This window comes from Nematolebias whitei, chromosome 3 (genome assembly GCF_014905685.2).
Source record: "Nematolebias whitei isolate Nwh7 chromosome 3, NemWhi1, whole genome shotgun sequence".
Taxonomy (NCBI): domain Eukaryota; kingdom Metazoa; phylum Chordata; class Actinopteri; order Cyprinodontiformes; family Rivulidae; genus Nematolebias; species Nematolebias whitei.
In genome coordinates, this window is record NC_056500.1 from 51,852,142 (window position 1) to 51,860,267 (window position 8,126).

At 42.1% G+C, this 8,126-nt stretch overlaps 1 protein-coding gene across 1 annotated transcript in view; it reads right to left on the reverse strand.

Moving 5' to 3' along the window:
- The window catches only part of nit2 (nitrilase family, member 2), a gene marked incomplete at its 5' end in the record, with an annotated part of 80,456 nt that overhangs the window by 27,381 nt on the left and 44,949 nt on the right, over window positions 1-8,126 (reverse strand).

The window sequence follows — 8,126 nt, forward strand, 5'->3', positions numbered from 1 at the left end:
CCACAGCTCTCCACGCCGACTGCTGCAGTTCCACAGCTCTCCACGCCAACTGCTGCAGATCTGGCCCCATTGCAAGGTGTTGGAGGGTCGCCCGGCTTTTCGCCCTTGACATTGCTAATTGTCGGACAACCTCCTGACCGCCCACCCGAGCTCTGTAACAGCTCTGGACGGCCGTTCTGGCTACCAACCTATGTCATACCCTCCTCCAAGACACCCTCCACCCAGCCAGTTCTTTTCTTTATTATTTCTTTATTGTTCTGTCTTGTGGTGTCTCTGTGTTAAATCTGGAAATTGGGGATGCTGTCATGTCTGATCACAAACCAATCTCATTTGTAATACCTCTTGCTCGTGTCTCTAAATCTCCCGCTCCACCCAGGACCTGTCGTTTATTTAACCCTTCAACTGCTGCTCGTTTTTCCTCTGCCTTTATTACCACTGCTGCTACAACACCTGAAACCTCTGCCTGTGTCGGTGCTGCTTAGTAACCACAATGTGACCTGCACTAAGATCTTGGATCTGGTGGCCCCACTAAAAGTCAGGAAACCAAGGAGAGCCCAGTACCCATGGATGAATGAGACCACCAGGGCAGCGAGACGCCTGTGCAGGAGAGCTGAGCGCAGGTGGAAAAAGGACCAACTCCAGGTTTCTTTCATTTTGCTCAAAACCTGTTTAAAAAATTACCAGAACACTGTCAAATCTGAAAAAAACAAATATTTCTCCCAACTCATCAACTCAAATAGACACAACCCCCGCGCCCTATTCACAACAGTAAATTCCATTCTAAATGTCCCTTCGTATTCATGTATGGAGGCCTCTGTTGACACCTGCAATGACTTCACTAAATTCTTTGTTAACAAAATGGACTTGATCAGGGCCTCCATCCCCCGCTCCTTAGTCGACCCATCAGCTTTTGTTTCGTGTTCTGCTACTTTCAGGCAATTCAAACCAATCACACTTCCATTGTTAAACAAAGTTGCTGGTCACATGAAGCCATCAGGATCACCATCGGACCCCATCCCAGCAGCATTGTTCAAACAGGTTCTACCAGCGATTGGGCCTGCTGTTCTAACTATACTAAACAGTAGTATTGCTACAAGCGTGGTCCCAGAGGCGTTCAAACATGCAGTAGTCACACCGTTAATTAAGAAACCTGGTCTTGACCCTTCAGCCTGCTCAAATTACAGACCAATCTCAAAACTCCCCTTTCTGTCCAAAATCCTGGAAAAAGTTGTTTTTACTCAGTTAAATCAGTTTTTAACTGAGAACAAAATCTTTGAGGTCTTTCAGTCTGGTTTCAAGCAGCTCCACAGCACCGAAACAGCTTTGGTTAGGGTTTGTAATGACATTTTAACAGCAAATGATTCTGGTCATTTTGTGGCTCTTGTACTCCTCGATCTTACTGCCGCTTTCGATACTGTTGACCACAGTATCCTCATCTCTCGGCTTGAACACTGGGTTGGGATTACAGGTGCTGCATTAGACTGGTTCCGCTCATACCTCTCTGACAGGAGTTTTTGTGTGAAGGTGAGTAAAAATCTATCCAGTTCAATGCCTCTTTCCTGCAGTGTCCCGCAGGGCTCGATTCTCAGACCCCTTCTATTTTTGCTCTATCTGCTTCCGCTGGGGTCGATCCTAACATGGTATTCCATTCCATTGCTACACCGATGACTGTCAGATCTACCTGCCACTGAAACCAGCCAGTGCTTGTTCCGTCCACCCTCTCCTCAAATGTCTGGACGACATTAAGACATGGATGGCTTCAAATTTTCTAAGTTTTAATGACCAGAAGACTGAAGTCATTGTCTTTAGCCCTAGCTCAGCTGCCGCCTCTTATCCTGTGAACCTGGACTCCCTTCAGCCTTATCGGATTTTAAGTTCGACAAACAGATCAGTTCAGTTCTGCAGAGAAGCTTCTTCCAACTGCGGCAGGTAGCTAAGCTCAAGCCAGTGCTGTCTAGACCCAACCTTGAGACACTAGTCCATGCATTCATCACAACCCGCCTGGACTATTGTAATTCACTGTATGCTGGGGTCAGCCAGGCCTCTATCTCACGGCTACAGCTCATCAAGAATGCTGCAGCTCGGCTTTTAACCGGTACACCGAGGTATGAGCACATCACACCAGTTCTGTCCTCCCTACACTGGCTTCCTGTGAGAACTAGGATTGATTTCAAAATTTCAAAGTTGTCCTCCTGACCTATAAGTGCCTAAATGGCCTTGCACCCATCTACCTTTCTGAGCTACTGGAACCATATGTTCCCTCTCAGGCTCTGAGATCATCCGATCAGCTGCTTTTGGTTGTTCCAAAAACACGACTGAAGCTCCGAGGAGATCGGGCGTTTTCAGTCATGGGTCCCAAACTGTGGAACAACCTACCCCCCAACATTAGGCATGCCACCTCCCTTCCTGTGTTCAAATCCCTGCTAAAAACATATCTGTTCTCTCTGGCGTTTCATACTGTGTGAGTTGATTTAGTATATCTTGTTCCATGTCTTCATTTTAATGCTGTTGTTTAAATTTTTTAAGGTATATTCTTACTGCTTTTTATTTCTTAGTGTTACCATTAGTGTTAAGCACTTTGATAAAAGTCTATCTGTTTTAAATTGTGCTCTATAAATAAATATGACTTGATTTGACTTGACTTATAAAAAGGTATACAGAATTTTTTTAATGTATTTTTTCTACAAATAAGATGGCAAAAAAAGTACCACAAAACAGCTAGATTCTAAGGCGAATGTAGAAAACTAAAAAAAAACAGGGCCATGTCTGCATTGGTCCCTGCCAAAAGTCAAACAGATTCTTAAAGCCACTTACAGAGGTCAGGGTCGAGAGCGTCAGGTCTTTTTACAAGATATTCCAGGAAACAGGAGCGGAGTAAGAGAAGGCCCTTTTGCCAAGTTCAGTCCGCACTGAGGAAACACTGCAGGTAATAATGTCCTGAGAGCGCACGCTGTAGCTGCACTCACACAGAGGTAGGAGGAGAAGTATGAAGACAGCAGACCAAGAAGTGATTTAAAGATGAAAATGTACCAGTGGGAGAGTCTGTGTGAAGTTAATGATGTCCAGTTAATCAGTGAATACTGGGTGCAGTGGTGGGTACAATAATCACAGCCAGTTATGAATTTTAGTGCACCATGATAGACAGCATCCAACATCTGCAGTGCTTGTAGGAGCGTTCGTGTAAATAATGTCACCGTAATCAATGGAGGGAAGGAAAGTCACAGATACAAGGTGTTTCCTAACATTCAGGGTTAGACTGTTTCTGAAAAAGAAACCCAGTTTAACTTTCAGTTTCTTTACTAGGTTTTCCACATGGAGCTTAAAAGAGAGATGTGAGTCGACCAAGATACCCAAATATTTATAGGAATCAACAAACTCAATGGGAACACCATTTGAGGATACAATCGGAGGAAGAACTGCTGGGACCAACTTCCTATTTGAAAAAAAAAACAAACATCCCTTTGGTTTTATCAGCATTTAAGACAAGTTTGAGGTGGAACAAATCTGACCGGATGATGTCAAATGCGGATTGCAAAAGCTGGAAAGCCTTTTCAACTGTTTAAGCTCAACAATAAACAACTGTGTCGTCAGCATAGAAATATAAGGATGCGTCAAGGATGCTCTGACCTACATTACCTATGTAGATTGTAAAGGGGGTGGGTCCTAATACTGAGACTTGTGGTACACCATTGTTGACAGTTAAATAACTGGAGGAAGTACCATTATGTTGAACAAATTGCCTCCGGTCTGAGAGATAGAGAACCAACCAATGGTGTGTTCTAAGAAACCAATTTCTGAGAGCTTATGATACAAGATGTTATGCTTTCATTTCTACGCCGATGATTGCCAAATTTACTTCCCCCTGAGGCACAGAGGCACACGCTCTATTCAGCCTCTTCTTGACTGCCTGGCTGACATCCGGGATTGGATGGCTTTAAACTTCTTAAGCTTGAATGAGAAGAAGTCTGAGGTCATGCTGTTCCATCCCAGTGGCTCACTCATGAACCATGACATTGACCTTTTCTCTCTAGCCCCGCTAGAGAAACAAAAGGTCACTAATCTGGGGGTGATAATGGACCCGTCCTTAAAACACAACAGTCACGTAAACATGATGGTCAAATCCTGTTTTTTTCAGCTGAGACGGTTGTCTAAGCTGAAACCTATACTCTCCAAGAAGAACCTTGAGACAGTGATCCACGCCTTCATAACATCTAGGCTTGATTACTGCAATTCACTTCTGTTTGGAATCAGTCAGTCCTCCATTGCTCGTCTACAACTGGTCCAAAATGCTGCAGCCCGATTTTTAACTGGTACAGGCTATACAGAGTACATCACGCCAGTTTTGGCCTCCCTGCACTGGCTACCCATTCACCTTCGGATCCAATTCAAAATTCTCATGTATGTTTTTAAATCACTGAACAGTTCCGCCCCATCCTATCTCACTGATCTTCTGCAGCCATATGTCCCACCGCGCTCTCTGAGGTCAGCAGACCAGATGCTTCTCTCAGTCCCAGAAACCCGTCGTAAGCTCAGAGGTGACAGGGCTTTCTCTGTTGCAGGTCCACGACTGTGGAATGAGTTGCCACTGAGTGTCCGGCAGGCTCCCACACTCTCAGTCTTTAAGTCTCGCTTGAAGACCCACCTCTATTCTCTTGCCTTTAACACGTTGTGATTTGTTTTGGTCCGGTCTGTTCTCTACTCTGTTGGCCAATTTAGTTAGCTTCTGCTGCTATTTGTATCTGTATTTTTGTTTTATGTTTTCCTGTCCGCTGTGCATGTTTGTTTTCTTTTGTACAGCACTTTGGTTGGCCTTGTTGCTGTTTTAAGTGCTCTATAAATAAATTGGTATGGTATGGTATGATCCACAGTGTCAAAAGCTTTGGACAGGTCTAAGAAAAGTGCAGCACAATAATCCTTAGCATCCAGTGCTTCAACGATGTCATTAAGAACCTTCAGTGAGGCAGTGGTTGTGCTGTGTTGTTTCCTGAAACCAGATTGATGGGGTGGTAAGATGTTAAATGAGTCCAGGTAATTTTTGATTTTATAGTTTATCAGTTTTTCTAGAACATTGGCTAAAATGCAGAGTTTAGAGATTGGCCGATAGTTGTTCAGTGAGGTGGGGTCACCTCCCTTCAGCAAAGGAAGAACAAAGGCTGTTTTCCAAGTGTCTGGGATGGAGTTTTGTCTCATGGAGAGATTGAAGATGTGGGTCACAGGGACTGTGATGATATGAGCAGCCAGCCTTAAGAAATAAGGTGGAAGTTCATCTGAACCTGCAGATTTTTTAGGATCAAGATCTTTTAACAGTTTATTGACCTCACTGACTGAGAATGGAAAAAAAGAGAAGGTGTGATTAACTGAGGGTTGACTTGTAGGAGGGATTTGATTTTGTAGAAGTTTGGTTATTAAGTGAAGTGGCTGATTTTCCATTAGTAACTGTGTCAAATAAAGAACTAGAAGCAACAAAATGCTTGTCAAAACAGTTCAGGATCTCGTGCTTATTTGACACAGGAACAGATTAACGAGAAGTTGTGATGGGAGGTCAGATGATTGGAAGCTTCCTCAGAGAGATCTCATGGTTTTACAGAATCTGTTAGGGTCATTTAGATTTTTGGAGGTCTGAGATAAGAGTTACGTTTTGCGGCTTTGATGGCAGTTGTGCATTCATCCCTCATCTGTCAAAAACTCAACCAATCAGTGTCTGAGCCAGATGTTCTCGCTGTGGCCCAAAGATGATCTCTCCTGTGCAGGAGGTCAGCTAGCTCTGGGGTAAACCAGGGGCTGTCTCGTCCCTTTATTCTGAACTGACGAAAAGGAGCATGTTTGTTCACAAAATAAGTTAAACTATTATGGAAATAGTTCCAAGTGGAGTTCACGTCGTCAGTTAATAGAATACGATGTCAGTCAAAGTGGGATAGATCCCAGAGGAATGACTGTTCACAAAAACGTTTCAGATCCCTTTTTTGAATTAATTTGGGCTTAGAAGGTGGAAGTTTAATATCTCTGAGAGCCGCTATTACACAATCACTCAAAATGTCTGCAAATGCACTTGCCCCCACCCTCATTCGCCCCACTCTGGGCCCATGAGCAAGGCCCTTAACCCCCACCATGTGCTCCCTAAACAGGTCTCTTTTGAAAATGAGTTCTCGTGGCTCAATGAGACTACCTGTATAAATAAAGGCTAAATGAAAAAAAAATACACCTGTACCAGGGAATGTGTGAGACCTATTTGTTAGAAACAGGTCTAAGATGGAAGATTTTTCAGGACAGTTTTTGTTTGGTCTAGTGGGAGAGTCGATCAGTTGGGATAGATTAAGTAGCAGGCAACATTCCTTGAATTTATCACAGAGGAGGGTTGACTTATCCCAGTCAATGTTGAAATCTCCTGCCAAAAAAAATCTCTTTGAATTTTAAATTTCCAAGGAATTCCATCAGGGAGGAAAGAGCCTCAGGTGTTGCTGAGGGGGGACGATAACTACCCACTACAGATAAGATCTGGCCTCCATTCAAAGTAATGTTTATAGCTAAGGCCTCAAACTGGTTTGGGATTGTTTTAGCAGACACATGACTAGAAACCAGAGAATCTCTGATGTAAATAGCGACTCCACCCCCACTTTTTTTGACGATCACATCAATAGATGTTAAATCCATTGATTACCAGGTCGTTATTGAGTACAGATTTGTTGAGACAGGTTTCAGAGATGAAGATTACATCTGCCCCAGAAGAACTGACTAAAATTTTCAAGGCATCAAGTTTTCTCAGAATGCTAAGTGCATTTACATGCAGAAAATGAAGTCCTGACATGTTTTTAAAAGTCATTTGGTGTGCTGTAATCAGTGGTGGAGAAAGTACTCAAACATTGTACTTAAGTAAAAGTACAAATAAACAGACAAAAATGTACTCTAGTAAAAGTAGAAGTACCACATTAACATTTTTACTTAAGTAAAAGTAAATAAGTACTTGCTTTTAAAATACTTAAAGTATTAAAAATAAAAGTACTTGCTGAATGTATTACCTAATTTAATGGTATACATATCATTAAGTCTGTGTACCGTATGTATATTTTCTGTAATACATTAATAGTGTTGAGCCATTTTAATGAACAATGCTGCAGATAATACATGGTTTTTTTTGTGTTTACTTTGTGACACAGTTCACACTTGGACTTGTGATTCTGTGTCAGAATTTCAGGGATGACCTGCAGAGTTAAATGTCAGTAAGCAAAATAAGAAAGAGGAATGATTTTACCTTTGAAAGTTTCTATTTAACACAAAGCAAAACCAATGTGTCATTTTAACTGCAGTAAACACATTTAAGTAAAAGTTGTCTGCCTGAAAAAAGGGGCATTAGACACAACTAACAAACTAACAAAGGAACAGGCTCTGATCATTTCAACTGATATTTCAACTCCAGTTTGTCATCAACTAGAGTTAAAATACTGTCTAGTCGACCTTGTAATGAGTCTATTGAACAATATTTTAACTTCCTGACACCATTTTTAAAACTTGGACCCAAGTGTCGAAACATCTCTTGTCTCCTGTCCTAACATCATGAACTGACACATTTTAATATTGCAGCAATAATTTCTTGTTCAAGTTCAGAAGAAGTTGGTTTTCAAAGATTTTTGAGTCCAGTCTGGCTCTTTGGGGAGAGAGAAGCTGTCCTGTTGTACTGAGCAGTCTTTCAATAAGGCCCTGGGTGGAGCATACCTTCTGGCTGACACTCTTGCGGTGGAATACATTTTGGGTGTGTTAGCAGTGCTGAAGGTGCACCCAGCTCAGTGACATATATACTAGAATATATATCATTGGCCCAGCTCTTCTTGAAGGTGGGTCTAACGTTACCTGCCCACTTTGCAGTGATTCACTGGACCAGCTCTCCTCTCACCATTGGTTACTTTCAAAGTAACAAACAAATCAAAAAGCCACAACATGAATGTAACTTGTAATGCAGCGCGTTATAGAAATGTAGTGTAGTAGAAAGTACAGATACTTGATGTAAAATGTAGTGAAGTAAAAGTATAAAGTAACCACATTTAACTCTACTTAAGTAAAGTACAGATACACAAAAAATGTACTTAAGTACAGCAACAAAGTATTTGTACTTAGTTACATCCCACCACTGG